Below are 17,931 nucleotides of genomic sequence, written 5' to 3'. Positions count from 1 at the left end.
GATTCCCTGGGAAACGGGCTGGTTCTCTGTTAATAGTTCGCCTGGGTTACAGGGAGCCATGTCCGTTTAGGTATGTGGAGAGCTTTTGAAGTTCCAAAGCTCTTTCTGCACCAGATTCAGAGCCCATATGTTTCAGCAGTTCTGTTTACTCCTGCAGGGATCTGCCCAGATAGGTGGGGTAAGGAGCAGGGTGAGTTGTGAGAGGTGGCCCAGAGTAATGGTGGCGACCACCACCACAGCCAGTCCTTCTTCCACAGCTCCCTCTCCTTTGCCAGAACTAGTTGGGCTGCGAATCTGTGTCTGCGGTCCACAATTCTCAGAACAGCAAATATTCTGTTCTTTTGACTGACACTGCTACTGTTCCACTTCTAGCACCGGGCATGTGGGGGTGGGTAGGGAGGGGGCAGCTAGTCTCTGTGCCTAAGGCTTCCGTTCTCTGCTCGGCAGTGAGGGTTTAAACCACCATTTTCAGCCTCCTTCCCTCAGTCTTTCTCTGAGGTCTCTGCCGTGAGCATCGGTTCAGCCGTGTTATATGCTGCCCCCTCAGCCCTGTGGGCCATAAGCGGAGCCCTAGCAGTGCGATTCCCTCTCCCACAGCTGCGATAGTTCTGGGATGCAGCAAGCTCGGAGCACTGATCTAGGTCTGCGTCCTGCGCCCACGGTGCTCTGTCTCCACACTTCTCCCTTTCCTTCTCCCCCGCTCACACAATTCTCCCACCTTTAGGTGAACTCAGTAGTGGGCCTCTTCGTCTGTCTGCTGTGTAGGGAGTCCTTTGTGGAGTTATTGTTGTTCGATTAGTTGTAAATTCTAGGGAAGCTTTACAGAGGCTCACCTCACTCCGCCATTTTGATGACATCTCTATTCCGAAGTCTACCCATTTAAATGTTAATCTCATTCAAAACCCACCCTCACAGAAACATCCAGAATAATGTTTGGCCAAATATCTGGGCACCACAGCCCAACTACATTGTCACATAAAACTAACCATCATAGACTCTACTGTTGCTCAGCCTTTTGTCAGGCACAAGAGGTGCACCAATGAATAAAACAAAATCTCTGTCACTGATAAGCTCACATTCTCAAAGATCAAACAGCATATTTTTCTTAATTTTTGTGAGAGATTTTGAACCTTTTCACAGTTTGGTTAGAGCTATGAACTTTCTTCTCTGAAGAATGCACATAGATTTAAAGTTTTGCATGTAATTTCCAGAGGGATGGTCTCACAGTTACCCTTAGCACACGCATGGACATCTGGGGGGACAGAGACAGGAGTGCAGTTTCCAGGCTCTCGGCCTCACGTGGAAAGGTGCTGGCTCAGGTAGTAAATGGCCATCAACTGTGAACAGATGGCCATCAGCTGTGGCTATTTGGCTGTCAGCTGTAACCAGTGAGGCATTGCCCACGAATATAACTGCTGTGGCTACGCTAGCAGAAAATGGGGGCTAGCAAGAAGATGGTGGCTGAACTAGCAAGAGCAGATTGCAGCTAGCATGGCGGAGTGCGGGTCACAGATTGCAGAGAAGTGGACAGCAGGTTGCAGACAGTGTGGCTCCTGCTTCCTGTGTCTCCAACCCAGCCGCCAGCAAGAATATAGTGGTATGACTCCCCTACCTGTGGCTCCGTGGGTGTTCCTTTTTGGCCTCACCATGTCCTGCGGTCTTATGTGGGGAACAGAACTGGAGACCCCGCAGGCCGCCCAGCGTGACACCATCTTAAGGGGTTTCTATAAGTCACACATCACACAGGCGCACGTGCTCTGATGTGGGTTTGTGTCCCTATACTCACTGACAAAAAGGATTTGCTTCCTAGCTGGTTATCGAAGATATATAGCCCCAAACAGTCACACATTTATTTTAGATATAGGCTAAACATTTTCAATTACATTTATTGCTAGGATTTTTAAAGGCTGTCAGATGAAAGATCTTTTAATAAAGGAGCTCTGTAGTAAATTTAATATTGTTAAAACCCCTGAATATCTGTCTAATAAAATGATGTTGTGACATTTTCCAATACTCTATTTCATTTGAAACAGACCTTAGATCTGATGGTTTCTCTGGGGCTTTCGTCTGCAGCCTGTATATGTATAAAGACACTTTTAATTCTTATTATATTTCAGTCAATTGCTCATACAAATTTAAGTACTCCATCTCATTTAACCATATTTTCAAAGAACATTTATGTGTTTATTAAATCCTTGCTCCCTTAATTGGTAAATATCACTATGTACATTTTTGCTGTAAATAAAATAATATATGCATGACATTACTAATGTAAGCTTTCCAGCCAACTGGCTATTCCAGTAAAAATGCTATTCTGTGTTAAAAATGACTCTCATTAGACCATCAGCTTTGAGGTCAAAATAGAGAGAGCTCTGCTCATAAACCCCACTAGGAACAGAAACAATTTCCTTATGAACATATCAGTGACCTCATTCCCCACAGAAAGTGTATTTTTTGTTCCTTTCTTTTAGGGAAAATGATGCAATACTGTGGGTTTTTGTATTTTTGTTTTGGGGGGATTTTTTTTTTTTGGTTGATTTTAGTTTCTTAAAAAGGTGCAGGGTTGTTTGCAAACAGATTGCTTTCTGTAGACATAGCCTTAGCAGGCGGCTATGTTGGTTATGCAACAAAGTATCAATTTAGGCAGAAATCTTTTCCTTGTTCTTGGAGTTGTATCACTTGGTAGTGTGTGCTCTGGGCACACACATCTGAGTGTCTGGGACCTGTGTGTTGCTTCTAGGGTCTGAGGGGAGAGGGCAGGCATGCAGAGTAGGAGTAGCAGCCTGAACTACAGGCACCAGCACTGAAAGTGTGAGACTCTGCAGCTCTCAGTGGCTTCTGGGCCCAGAGCCTCTCTGTGTGAGCACAAACTGTTAGCCCTGTGGCCTAACCCTCCACTGAAGCCGCTGATGGTTAACCCCACAAAAGGAGATACAGAAGCGAGATGGAATATCGACAAACCAAATGTATTTGCTGTTTTTTGACTTGTTGCAATGACGAGACTACCCGACTTGTTCTGCATTTTGGGGAGCAAAGCAGAATATACTCCTCGGTCTGAAATATAGTCAACATAACTGGTTGACAATATGTCAGCTTTTTGAACCTGCAAATATTTCTGTTTCCTCATACCTACCACATTTTCCTTCAGTTTCTTTGCTGATTGTACTGAATACACAAACATTGTATTCAGTACTGAATGTACTGAAAATGGGGATTCCAGTCCCTATTAGTGGATAGCTTTTGTAAACTGGAAATTCTTGCCCCAAAATAAACCTGAGTTGAAGGCTGGTGAGTGTATTTCATGTGCATACCCTGAAATGTTTCTCTGGCTTTGTGAGAAGTGAGTGGAGACAAATCACAGCACATTGCGCAGATTTAGCCAGTGACTGTGGAATGTTGGTTAAAAGGGCCATGTCTGCTCATAGGCTGCTTTATGTGTCATTAATCGTCCCTCTCCTCTGAGAAGTTGGTGCTGAAGGAGCAGAATGAGGCCAGCCTCTCTGACACGCATGGCCCCAGGGAGCCAGGGAAACCCTGCACGCACATTTGTGTCCTGAACAATCTCTACGTGTACCCAGGGCTCACAGGTGGGTGGGATTAGGCTGCTATAAGACTGGTCCCCAGCACAAAAGTCGGGGCATGGCTTCTAGAAACTCCTTTCCAGAACAGAGCTGATGGTGTGTCTGTCAAGTTGCTGTTTAACTAGCACTTTGTACTTTAGGAGCTATGTGCTGATGTGGGTCCCTAGAAAGGCCACTGGGGATAAGCACGATGGGAGAACAGATTGACGTCATCAGTTGACCCCAAGAACGAAGTACATGTCCATCCTCCAGGAACCCTTGAGGCTGGCTCCACATGTGCTGTCAGTCTATGTAGCTTGGAGCCACCACCAGGTTTCAGGGGCCTCGGTGACAGCACTGCATTTGTAACTGTAAGGCGTGGGGCGGGAAGTGTTCCTAATATTTAGAGAATGATGTAAGGAATCACTGTAGTCCTACACACCGTTGTCCTGCCAAAGAAACAAAATATGACAAATATATGGGTTAACCTTTATGCAGGCCAAGTTGTCCATCAATCTATTTTAGTTAGAATTTGTATCAAGTACTTTGGAAAACATTTGCTCTTTTGTTTGTTTGTTTGTTTTGGTGGCAAAGCTATTTCCTTTTACTAATCACAGCTTCCTAGTGTAGCTTGACCTGACCGTAATTTTGTTTTTGTTATCTTTTTTTTCCATTACAAAGTTCTGCAACTTGTGGTTGAGAGGAAAACAAGTCAGAAGAAACCCATGGTTAGCCAGTGAGCTTGTGGAACACAGCATGCTTCAACGTCAAAGAAAAAGAGCAAGGGAGACAGTTGGTTCCAATCACATTAGCCTCCTGAGTATTTGGAAGTAGCAGATGGAATTTACAGGGGGGAAAATACCATCACAGGATATTTTTTCACATCATTTAGGCTTGTTGCCAGTAAACTGAATAAATGCAGGTCTTTTGGTTGCTAACCTCTGAGAGCTTGAGAGATGTCATGCATGAAAAATAATGCTGTGTTTTGGCTGAGCAGTTTGCAACAAAAGAACAGAAGAGAAAGAAGAGAAGCAGGCAGCCAGGTTTCTGCCTCAGTTTGTTCAGATACTGCAGCCCATACAGCGACACGCCTTGCTGCCATAGTCGCTTGTCCATGTGTCCTTGTGGGGCCAAATCTGTGATTTGGGAGCTCCTCTCATGGAGACTTGGGTGCCTATAGGTCTCTCAATCCAGGATACCAGTAACCAAAACCGCCTTCTTCCCAGTCCTAGTTCTGAGTGTCAGTGACAAACACACCTCCTGGGGCAACATACCCTGACAAATCACGCAATCCAGTATGGGGCATGTGATTCCCTCTAAAGGCTCACTCTGAGCCCATCTGAGCCTCCTCCATTCTTGGGCCTCCTTCCTTTAGAAGGGCAATGCAAACCTGTCCGACACACATTGTGTCTAAAAGCCCTTGTCAAATTCAGATCCATTAGATAGAAAATAATCTATCAAATACTTTTAAATTATATTCCTACTACCTCAACCTTTTGTAAAATGACCATCACAGAGCCAAACCCATAATAAGAAGAATGAAATACATTTTAATTCTCTGCCTTCAATTCAGTAATAACAACTCGTTACTAGCCTGTATCTTGAAAGCATTTTTTTTGTTTGGAGTTTTCTGGCTATGTTACAATTGTAAACAAATTATTTGGTAGAGTTAGGCAAGGATGAAATAAAATATCAAACAGTTTTCAAAATGTTTGCTTCTAACACATATTGGCTTTACATATTCATAACTGAATGAATTTATCACCCAAGGCTGAATTGGTGAGAGGATTAAAGAGCATACATTCAAGTACTCTTCTCAGAAGTGAAACGGCATTAATGCATACAAGGCACTGTGTACGTCTCAACCACAAATTTTCTCAAATCTATGAAACCCAAACCTGCCCAGGTAACCATAGCTGCACTTAGAATCTCGTATATTTTTGACAGAGATAAGGAAGGAGCCCTGCATCCTTTAAAGTGGTGATTCCCTCACTTTAGCAAAGAAACCAACATTCCACAGAACCAAGCAAGGATTTTGGAGCTCTTTTTTGCTGTATGCCTCAAAAATTCTAGGGGAAATCAAGAAAAAGACTAAACAGTTCCATATCCAAGTTCAATTTGGGTTCCATCAGGTATTCCAGGGAATGGCAGCATGTGCCAGAAAGGAGCTTTGAGATGAGAACTTACATTTCTCTTTCTTTTAAATCTAGAACAACTACTTCCTAATATTCCTGAATACCTGAGTGAGCAACTGTTGCAAACTTGATCACTCTTCCTCTCACTTTCATCACACGTGTGTGTGTGATGAACACACACAGACACACATTTATACATCTATACACACATACATACCACATATATACCAGGGGTGCCAAAAATGTATACATATTTTAAAAGATGCTATCTATGCTCAAGCAGTAGTTCGCTGTAATCAGAAGTGTCTGGACGCTAATGGAAACCACTTTGAGCACCTCTTTTAATTGCAGAAGTCAAATGTGACTTGTATTCATCTTTTGTTATTGATATATATTATTATAATTTTGATACATCTTTTTCTTTTCTTAAAATGTGAGTACTTTTTTTTGGCAACCTCTGTACGTAGACATGTACATACATGCATACATAATCATGTTTACACATATGCCCATATGTTAAAATGCATATATGTTGAAAATACCCACAGCATTTGCCCAGTATTTCTAACATAGAATCTAATATCTGGGCTCCCTCCTGAGCACACAGCCACACCGAGGATATCCTCATGCTGGCTAATGAAGGTAGAGTGCATGGAGGAGAGAGCCAGGAGCAAGGCTGTTAAGGAAGCACTAACTTATGTTAATGAAGAAGAAAGGAGAGACAGGCACAGACTAGAGGAAGATTTTTGTAGCACATACAACTGACAAAGGCTTAGTGTCAGAATTATGAAGAATATCCAAACAAAACAAGACAGTTTCTGTTTATTTAAAGCTCAAAAACATTCGGATGTGAACTACATGTTATAAAAAAGACAAAGTTACACAGAAAAGGAGTAATGCTTTTAAAACCCAAGGCATGGTGATCTTTGAAGGAAAGGGAAGTGCTATTACCTTCCTTTTACAATTTGGAAACTGAGCCCCTGAGTCTGGGGAGGGACCCAAAGCCCATGCTATAAAAAAGCAGGGTTAACAAAACGAAGGCAAGGAGACTGATCAAAGCACTTGGGGTATAAAAAGGATTGCTGGCCCGAGGAAGTGAATACACCCAAACTCGGATGAGATATATTCCTGGTTGTGTCCGAATCTCTACTTAGTGGGGTTTCCAAGATACCAAGTGGTAACTTTGCCTCTCCTTGAATATTTCTGAAAGCAGCTAAAGTGATTAAAACATTCTAGGAGCTCCAAGAATAGTCATACTTTGCTGTTGGCATCAATACATATTGTCACATAGGGTTTAAAAACACCACACCAGATATTCTGAAAAGACATACTTATTTGGTGTTCATCATCTCTTTTCACTTATAATCCGTTGTGAGATGAATTTTTGTCACAATGCCATAAGGACGTAAGCCATAATCTTGTGTTTCCTTGTTCAAAAAATTTTAAAAAGTTAATTAAAAGTGTTATGCATGGGAAGCATTGCCTTTACCCGTTCTGAAAGATTTCACATATTACCTCTATAACTACAAAACCCGAAAATAATTCTTCAGAAGTCTTACATCCAAGTTTTATTTTCTGGGAAAACAAAAACTTTCCTGAAAATGGTGTCAACAGACTTGGTTAAAACAGCATGAAAACTCCTTTCTTTCAGCAGCTTAAAATATAGATAATTTTTTTATTTGCTGCCTTAACTGAGATTCTGCTAGATTCTCCCAAACCTATCTTTTTTATAGCTCATATTACAAGTTCCCCATATCCCTGTTTGGATGCTGCAGTGAAGGTGAATGCTGGGGGCCAACGGACAGTGTAAGGTCCTGCAAGCTCGTGTATGAGAAACGGGTTTACATCTCTTGGGTATGGAGACTGGCTCATTGACAAGGCCGTGCACGAGCCTTAAAAGGGCCCTAAGCTGGACACAGCCAGTCTACTCCTAGGAATATATCATTAGGAAAGATTCAGACATGGGATTAAAGATTTGTAAGCCAAGGTATGTATCATAGGTATTTACACGAGGACTGACAATTAATTTCCGGAACTTGTTGCAACGATGTTGCTGACCTTGTTTGATATCAGAGGGCTTATTCATTACAAATTTGTATGAACTGGACAAACAGTTAAGCAAGTTTACTATTTGGAAGTGCTGAAAAGGCTAAATGAAAAAGTTAGACGACCTGAACTCTTCACCAACAATTCATGGCTCTTGCATCACGACAATGCACCAGCTCACACGGCACTGTCTGTGAGGGAGTTTTCAGCCAGTAAACAAATAACTGTATTGGAACATCCCCCCCCACTCACCTGATCTGGCCCCCAATGACTTCTTTTTTTACCCAAAAATAAAGGAAATATTGAAAAGAAGACATTGTGATGACATTCAGGACATCAAGGATAATACAATGACAGCTCTGATGGTTATTCCAGAAAAAGAGTTCCAAAATTGCTTTGAAGGGTGGACTAGTCACTGGCATCGGTGCATAGCTTCCCAAGGGGAGGACTTTGAAGGTGACCGTAGTGATATTCAGCAATGAGGGATGGAGCACTTTTTTCTAGAATGAGTTCGCAAACCTAATTGTCAGACCTCTAGCAAAAAATACAAGTTGCTAAAATATGCAGCGATATGTGAATAATAAAATGTTATGGTGCATTCATACAAAGAAGCACTTTATAGCCATTAAAAATAGACTTCAAGGAGCACTGAACGACATGGAAAATGCCCCTAGTATAATATATAGTGAAACAAACAGTAATCAAACCTGTGCACCTAAGTGATCCCAGTTATGGAAAAATACAACTGTACAAAAAATACAATACATTAAAAGAAATACAATAAACTAGCATAAACTTTTAGGTGATGAAATTATAGTGAGTCTGATTTTTTTTTCAATTACTATTTCCCAAATTTATATGGAGAGTATTGTTATTTTTATAACAAAATTGTTATTTAAAAAATAGTTTGATTGATAGACAATGAAGCAAACTTATGCTACATATTAAAGGATAAGTATTAAATCTAAAGTAAAATCTTGTTCTCTGATACAGAAATCCCACATTTATATCTCAAAATTTACTGTACCAAGGCACTGGATAAAATCTACTTTGTGTATATGTCTGTGTGTGTGTGTGTGTGTGTGTATGTGTTGTGTGTGTGTGTGTGTGTGTGTGTGTGTGTGTGTGTGTGTGTGATGTGTTTAAGAGGCCAAGAGACAGCAGAACAAAAGGATAATGAAACACAAGCTTTGAAATCAGCCAGACCTGGCTGCTAATTTTTCATTGTATTGCTTACTAACTCTGTGAACGTAGACAAGTCCTTGTCTGTAAAATCGAGGTAATTGCTGTTATTAAGAAGATACTGTGAATGCATGTGAGGTCTTTAGTATAACGCCCTGTTTGAGGCAAGCTCGCAGTCAACGGTAACCATCATTCTGACCAGAAGAGACAAGACCAGTCTGGTCTCCAACCGCTTGCCCTGGGGATGGGATGAGGCATCAGTGCAACCCCCCCGTTCTCTTCACACCAACACCTTGGTAATCCTTCTCATGTTCTCATGTGACTGTCTTTTCTTCCTGCCTTGACATGCTCCAGGGACCACAGGGCTGACTCTATTGGAACAGACAGGGCTGGTGTGGAAGAAGATGGAGTGGTCAGGCCGAGCCACATGGGTTACTCCTACCTACGAGGAGACTGCAGGCCACCACAGCGCTGAGCACAACCAAGCTGAGAGGTGAGGCATTCAAGGCACTAGGAATTCATGGGATCACAGGACAGCTTTAAGAATAAATTTAAGAATACTTGAAAGAGTAGATTTCTCCAAGAATGAATGAAGCAGTTTCATTAATCAGCACTTTCAGCCACAGGAGCTAAAATACAAATCACACATATAATATAAAGAGTGATATTTCATTAATCTGAAATATAGGTAGTGAAATAATCTCATTTATGTATATGACCACATCCCCAGAACATTAATAATCAGAATACACAGCTAAGATCTTTGGTATGAACAAATGCAACTTCAAGCAGGACAAAAACGCTTCCACAAAATTCAAATCCATTCATGTATATTTACATAGTTTACCACCAACGCCTGTGTTAGACGTGTGGATAGAAACTTGGGGTTCTGCCGAGGAGGACACCACAGTGTGCTGTGGGAGCCCTCCATGACTGACGGGTGCTGAGGGAGCTCAGCCAGCCCTTACTTAGCCTACACTGCAGGGCCTTGCCCACATCTCGGTCCCTGCTCAGTGTCAGTCAGCGGCCACCGAATGGTGGATCGGAGTGCATAAAGGCCCAGCCCCCTCGGCCCTGAGGGGGGTGACTGAGACCTCCAGGCCCCTGTAGGTCCTGCTGAGGCCCTCACATGACTGTACTGACACCCAGCTTCTCACTCTGCCTCACTGCAACCTTCATTCTTCCACGCGTGTTGATCCAACCACAGTCCTCAAAAAAACTCCCTGCATACAAAACGTTGTCTCAGAGCCTGGGGCACCTGGGGATTTACAGTCCGTGTGAAATATTGGAATGGCGAAGCTGGTACTTCTACAAGTGGGAAATGTCACCTAGAATCCTAGCCGGCAAGAGCAGGACAGCAATTAGTAAAAACTATGAATCATAGACATACAATTTTTTTTTAAAAGCTCGCCACTTTGTGTAGCTACAAATAGCTTTATGTAACTCAATATTCCTTAAGGAGCTATAAGCTTTCATTGATAATAAATATTGATCCTGAGATATAAAGAAATGATTTAATTATGCTCATTTATGTTTGAAAAAGCAAGAAACCATGTGATATTCTTTGGTAGTTTATAAAAAATGTGCAGGGTAACAGTCTCCGACAGTGAGGAAGGATGACAATTTCTAAAAGATGCTAAATTCAGTGGGTATTTACCTGGAAATCTAATTGTCTTGTGTCCTACCTCACACTACACAAAAACATCATTTTCAGGTGGATTACAAATCCAACTATGAAAGAAAAAAAATGCAGCTTTTTGAAAACATCCTAGGGGAATTTCTTCACGACTTAGAAAAGACAAAAATTACATAACTAAGGCATGAGAAGTGCTAACCATAAAAGAAGTATAGTAAGTTAGACCTCATTAAGATAAACAACTTGGATTCACCAAAAGCCATAATGGAGAGAATGACAGGGTAAGCCACATATCATGTATTTAACAAAGGATTCATACCCGGAATATATAGAGTTCCTAGAAATCAATAAGAAATAGAAAAGCCAGATGAGGTTGATCAAGCAACCACTAAGCCTCTGAAAAGATGCTTAATTTTATTAGTCATCAGTAAAATGGGAATTAAAACCACAATATGATACCACTAAAATGAAAAAGACAAACGATATTAAATGTTGTTAAGGATTTAACTGGAACTCTCAGAAGCCACTGCCAGTGTAAATTGGTACGCATTTGGAAACTGTTTGTCAGAATCCACTAAGGCTGAACACTTTCATACTCCGTGACTCAAAACCCCCAAACTGTGTATATGTTTATACACAGTTTAGGTTAATAAGCCCCCAAACTGTGTATATGTTTTCATCAAAAGACATACACAAGAATGTTCATAATGTAACTATTTGTAACATTCATAAACTGGAAAATATTTAAATATCCATCAACAGTGGATTGAATGAAGAGATTTTGGTATATTCACACAATGGAATACTACAATGTAATGTGAATACAAACAATATGGGTGAGTGTCACAGATACAGCAGTAGGTGAAAGAAGCCAGATGCAATAGACTACATACAGTCACAAAAATTACAAAAAATAGTTAAAGCTAATCTAAGCTGTTAGAAGTCGGACTTGTCCCCGTGTGGGTAGTGACTGGAAGTAGTGACTGGAAGGGGACACTAGAGGGGTTTCTGGAATTGTTGGTCATATTCTGTTTCTTGATTTAGGTGCTGTTCACATGAGGGTATTATATTTGTGAAAATTTCTTTATAACGTGCCATTTTTTTACATGCAGTACACTACAATAAAAGGTTAAGAATGCAATGGCCCTTAAATGATTAGAATTTAATTTTTGCAAAACTCATTTAGATTTAGAGACATCACCAGAATTTAGGTGGTATTAGATCAAGAAAGAAGGAAGGACCGGCCAAGGGAAGGAGGATGGTTGATTGTGACATCCATGCTTGCTCTCTCCTCTTCTCCAATGTTCCAAGTAAAGTCTTTTTGTTATGGTTTGGAAGGTCATCAAAGGACACATGTCAGGAGTGCAGTTTCACAGAGAAAACCTGGAGCAAGCCAGGCAGGCTTATCTGCGTAGCGGTATGACAGTCTTTCTTCAGTCTGAACAAGAAACTGCAAAATTGTGATTTGAAAATAAAGACAAAATCAACATATGCAAGAATTCAGAGACACCCTTGAAGAAACTATGAATTGACCTAAATATCACATTAAATACTTCACAACTGTTATATTATCTCCCTCTTTTTTTTAAATCAAAGTTAAGTTTGAGGTTTAGTAAACTGTGTTTGAAGGGTGTGTGTGTGTGTGTGTGTGTGTGTGTGTCTGAAATCTCTTTCCTTGAATATGCTTGGATCAAAGTGCATCCATTTTTGATTTTTCGTTGTTGTCTAGTTAACATACCCGACATGGATGAGATCTTCTCTTGTTGGCATTTTGGAGAAATCATGAGTGGATGTTTCTTTACCGTGTCTTCCCAGTGCACGTATTCTCGTTCACAAAGGGTAGGGCAGAGTTAGGTTTGCAGGGTTTAACAGAAGAATCTGGCAGTGAAAGCATTCAACAGGAGAGACAGAGGGAACATAGAAAGTGTTTATGGCTGAATTCCACATGGCCATTACCTGCAGCTATTGAAATGAAGTTAGTCAGAATAGTTGTGCACATCAGCACTTTATATAAAGCTTAGCTTTGGAGCAAGAAAATAGGAGTGGTGTTATGTTTAAAAATGAAAAATGAAAAATCGATTTTCCCAGAGTCCCAGGCAGTGCTGTAAGGAGGAGGGAGCCTGTTGGCGGCTGGGTAGATGCCGCCCTGGTAGGCACTGTCTCAGAGAAAAGGGACAACACCCCCATAGAAAACGCTGATTCCGTGTCCTCCCAGGGTCCCAACTGGGGAGGGGAGGCAACCAATGCTGCCAACGTTGGTTTGCTCACTTTTGCTTTACTCACAGACACTGCCATTACATAGCCCGTCCAACACTCAGCACACACAGCTTAGATCAGAAGCCACTTTGTCCTCCAGTCACTCTGGACTGCACTGGATATTTTTCAATCTAAAGAGTTTCCTGTCAAAAATCATTTGCAGCAGGGAGTGTGGGCATCTTTTAATTTTCCAGCAAATGGCTTTTCTTTCCTTCTTTTTTCCCCCTGAAAGCTCTCTGAGAAACAGGTGATGAAATCCACTCAAGATGAATAGAAAGGCAATTAGCTCTCACTTTCCCAAGATCCCTACTGGAGAAGGAGAGTTGGAACTAAATCTTTGAAAGAGGAGCCTCCAAATGCAGCTCCTGGGAATGCCTGGTGGCTCCCATCCATTCCTGGTGCAGGAGAGGTTTCAGTTCTTTTCTCAGGTGTGTACAAGGTAGAGAGCTGCTCACCTCTTCAGAACGCTGCACCTGTCTGCCCTTGAGATGAGGAAAATGACTGCCTTTTGGAGCGCTCATTCTCATTATCACAACTGTGACCCTCTCTACTGTGCAGTTCATAGCGTGGACCCAGAAGGCACCTTTTGTGGCATCAACCCTTTACACACATTGCAACATCGTAATTTCACGGTGAAAGAGTTCTCTAAGGTCAGACATTTATTTTAGTGGCTACTGAGCTTGTTAAGTTCCTGAAGACTTTCCAGTTAGTTGGTCTTGTTTGATTAAAATGGCCACTTCCAAGGGTAATCTATCCAATCACCTGGTAGAAAGCGTGGAAGGAATTCAGTATCTCTCCTGATCCTCTAAAGTCAATTTCATTCCCCCTCTCCACCCCCCATCCATAGTATACCTCTAGAAGACAGATTTCAAATTGTTGAGAACACCCTATGATTTGAAAGCAATTTCCTGTTTACAAAGAGTTTCCAGGTACCTCCTCTCACAGGGCTTCTACCATAGGTAATAGACTTGTTGTCCCCACTTCACAGATGTTGAAACTGAGTCTTAGAGAGAGTACATGATTTGTTGAAAGTCACAGACTTAAGACTATAACTCTGGTGGTTTTGTTTCCAACAGAGCAGTTTTCTTCATGCTGGTACACACTGCTGGAAGTAAAGCTCTGCCTATTTGATCTAAACCATCTTGCTATTGGTATCTGTCTATTGTCTGCCCTTAATACCAATATTGTAGGAATATTCATGGAATAGGCCAGTGTGGGGACAGAGTCAGGAGTGCAGTTTCCAGGTTCTCGGCCTCACGTGGAAAGGTGCTCACTCAGTTAGTAAATGGCCATCAACTGTGGCTAGTTGGCCATCAGCTGTAACCAGTGAGCCATTGGCCACTAATATAACTGCCATGGCTACACTAGCAAAAGTGGGGCCTAGCAAGAGGATGGTGGCTGAGCCTGCAAGGGGTACAGTGAGGGTTGCGAACAGTGTGGCTCCTGCTTCCTGTGTCTCCAGCCCAGCCACCAGCGAGAATATAGTAGTATGACTCCCCTACCTATGGCTCTGTGGATGTTCCTTTTTGGCCTCACTATATCCTGTGTTCTTATGTGAGTAGCGGGACCAGAGACCCCGCCTGACACCCTGCATGACAAATGGCGCAGCGAGCAGGGTACGGTGCCGGCCAAAGCTCTCCGAAGGGCAGTGGAGCAGTTTGTGCATATGAACACTCAGTCTCAGGAAGACCAGGAGGAGCAGCTGCCGGAGAGCTGGACCCCCGTGGAGGGGTGGGAAGATGTGGACAGTTCTCCGATGAATATTGGCTGGAGAAAGTAAAGGTTGTTGCAGTCCTGTGGGCTGGGAAGTGCTTGCTGAGGCCCTCACCCCCAGGTTGGGGAGGACTTGGAGCCCTTTCCCTGCGGAGAGGGCACACATTGTGAGGCTAACGCGCAGCCCTGGCGAATGACTGTGGACTCCATCCCTAATTTAATGGACAGCTTGACTGTTTGGGAACATACCACCATGTAGTGGAACTGGCGGATGTTTGCTTTTGTGTCTTGACCTGCTGCCATCAAGAATATATAAGCACCTTGACTGTGAGCCGCTGTTGTTCCAGCACAGTACCCTGAGAGGCCCAGAGAGAGTGGCAGTGCCCTGAGAGCCCTGGCTGTGTCCAGGAAGTCTGGCTGTGCCCAGAAGGACTGGTGGTGCCCTGAGAAACCCTGGCTGTGCTCAGAGAGCCTGGCTATTTCCATGATATTGCATTCACCTCCAGGCTCCTCGCACAGGGCCCCTCGGGGAAGATGCTTGTCGCGTAGATTGTGAGGCGAAACCCTGTAGGGGTGGAGTGTGGGGACAGAGTCCCAGAAAGCAGTTTCCAGGCTCTAGGCCTCACATAGAAAGCTGCTGACTCAGGTAGTAAATGGCCATCAACTGTGATTGGATGGTCATCAGCTGTGGCTAGTTGGCCGTCAACTACAACCAGTGAGCCATTGGCCACTAATATAACTGCCGTGGCTACCCTAGCAAGAATGGGGGCTAGCAAGAAGATGGTGGCTGAGCCAGCAAGCAGTAGAGTGAGGGTTGCGGATCATGTGGCTCCTGTTTCCTGTGTCTTCAACCCAGCCGCCAACAAGACTATTGGTGTGACTCCCCCATCTATGGCTCCAAGGGTGTTCCTTTTGGGCTTCACCATGTCCTGCGTTCTTATGTGGGGAGTGGGACCAGAGACCTTGCATGACACCCCACACGACAATGGGGAATTGCCTTCCATCCCTAATTTAATGGACCACTTGACTGGGAACGTACCACCATGTAGTGAAACTGGCTGATGTTTGCTTTTGTGTCTCTACCAGCTGCCATGGAGAATATGTGAGAAATACTAACTGTGCCCAGAAAGACTGGTGGTACCCTGAGAACCCTGGCTGAGTCCAGGAAGTCTGGCTGTGTCCAGAGAGAGTGGCAGTGCCCTGAGAAGCCCTGGCTGAGTCCAGGAAGTCTGGCTGTGCCCAGAGAGAGTGGCGGTACCCTGAGAGCCCTGGCTGTGCCCAGGAAGTCTGGCTGAGCCCAGAGATGGTGGCAGTGTCCTGAGAGGCCTTGGCTGTGCCCGGGGAGACTGGTGGTACCCTAAAAAGCCCAGGAAGTCTGGCTGTGCCCAGAAGTACTGGTGGTGCCCTGAGAAACCCTGGCTGTGCCCAGAGAGCCTGGCTGTGTCCAGGATATTGCATTCATCTCCAGGCTCCTCGCACAGGGCCCCTCACAGAAGACACTTGTCACGTAGATTGTGAGGCGAGACCCTATAGGGGTGGAGTGTGGGGACAGAGCCAGGAGTGCAGTTTCCAGGCTCTCGGCTTCATGTGGAAAGGTGCTCACTCGGGTAGTAAATGGCCATCAGCTGTGGCTTGTTGGCCGTCAGCTGTAACCAGTGAGCCATTGGCCACTAATATAATTTCCGTGGCTACATTAGCAAGAATAGGGGCTAGCAAGAAGATGGTGGCTGAGCTAGCAAGCGACGGAGTGTGGATTGCAGATTGCAGAGAAGCGGATTGCTAGCAAGTGAGATTGTTTGGCAGAGACAAGTGGACGGCAGGTTGCGGATAGTATGGCTCCTGCCTCCTATGTCTCCAACTCAGCCGCCAGAGAGACTATAGTGGTATGAGTCCCCTATCTATGGGTCCGTGGGTGTTCCTTTTTGGCCTCACCATGCCCTGCATTCTTAATGGACAGATCCAAATTGGGTCACATTCTATACTTAGTTAAGTAATGTGGGGAGCGGGAGCACAGACTGTGCAGGAGACCCCGCACGACAGCCAGTCATCCCTCCCTCTCTCTATATAGCCACCAAACTATTCCCCTTGTGCTCAACAATCCAAACCAATGAAAAATGGCTTCTCCTCATGTACTGGCGACCCCTAAATTAGAGCAACCTAATCCCACTCCTTGGCACTGTAACCTCCAAAGCCACCACCAGCCCTCACTTTCCAAAACAGACTCAGGCCCTGGGACACAAGATGTCTGGTGTGAGACAACGGCCCAACTGTCTTCTCTCTGGTGCTGGACTTACCCAAAACACCCACTTTATTTGAGTGTCATTCTTTTCCCTCCGGATTATCTACCTACTTATCTTAAAGGTCAAGGAATAAATCCTGTGTTGGACGTAGACAGAATATGTCTTTCAGAAATATGGAATGTAGCATCTTTGAATATTTCAATCGTAAACTGATAGGGGACAAAAATGAACGGATATCATGCTGGAAAGAGAACTGTAAAGTTAGAATATAAAACAATTTTATGCTTTTTGGCCGGGACCGCCATCTTCCAGTAATTTGTCATAATGACCAACACAAAGGGAAAGAGGAAAGGCACCCACTATATGTTCTCTAGGCCTTTTATAAAACATGGAGTTGTTCCTTTGGCCACGTACATGCAAATCTACAAGAAAGGTGATATTGTAGACATCAAGGGAATGGGCACTGTTTAAAAAGGAATGCCCCACAGATGTTACCATGGCAAAACGGGAAAGGGTCTACAATGTTACTCAGCATGCGGTTGGCATTGTTGTAAACAAACAAGTCAAGGGCAAGATTCTTGCCAAGAGAATTAATGTTCGTATTGAGCATATTAAGCACTCTAAGAGCCGAGATAGCTTCCTGAAACGGGTAAAGGAAAATGATCAGAAAAAGAAGGAAGCCAAAGAGAAAGGTACCTGGGTTCAACTGAAACGCCAGCCTGCCCCACCCAGAGAAGCACACTTTGTGAGAACCAATGGAAAGGAGCCTGAGCTGCTGGAACCCATTCCCTATGAATTCATGGCATAAGTGTAAAAAAATAAAAGACCTCTGTAAAAATATTTCTCTTAATTGAGGAGTGTTGCGTCCCCTCCCCCAAAGAAATATTTAAAGAAAATTAAAAAAAAATAAAAAATAAAAAATAAAACAATTTTATTTATTATACTCAAGTTTCCTTCACTGTCCCACTATGAGTAAAGGTGTTTGATCAATGTTCCAAGTTGGTTGAGCAGCTGTATCTTTGAGAAAATAATCTCAATTTTCCTTCATAAAAAAATGCCAGTTATGTAAATCATACTCCTCTCCATGTCTTTTATTTTCATAAGCAATGTTCATAAAATCCCCATCTAGATTATCACTCCAAATTGGGTCACATCCTACTTAG

At 43.2% G+C, this 17,931-nt stretch overlaps 1 pseudogene across 1 annotated transcript; it reads left to right on the top strand.

Moving 5' to 3' along the window:
* Positions 1–17,092: 17,092 nt before the first annotated feature.
* LOC308505966 (large ribosomal subunit protein eL21-like) lies at positions 17,093–17,601 on the top strand (annotated as a pseudogene). The gene has a single exon. The product of its transcript is annotated as a large ribosomal subunit protein eL21-like (transcript).
* The last annotated feature ends 330 nt before the right edge of the window (positions 17,602–17,931 follow it).

The sequence above is a fragment of the Rhinolophus hipposideros genome (genome assembly GCF_964194185.1).
Source record: "Rhinolophus hipposideros genome assembly, chromosome: 12".
Lineage (NCBI taxonomy): Eukaryota > Metazoa > Chordata > Mammalia > Chiroptera > Rhinolophidae > Rhinolophus > Rhinolophus hipposideros.
This window is presented reverse-complemented; position numbering and strand designations above follow the sequence as displayed.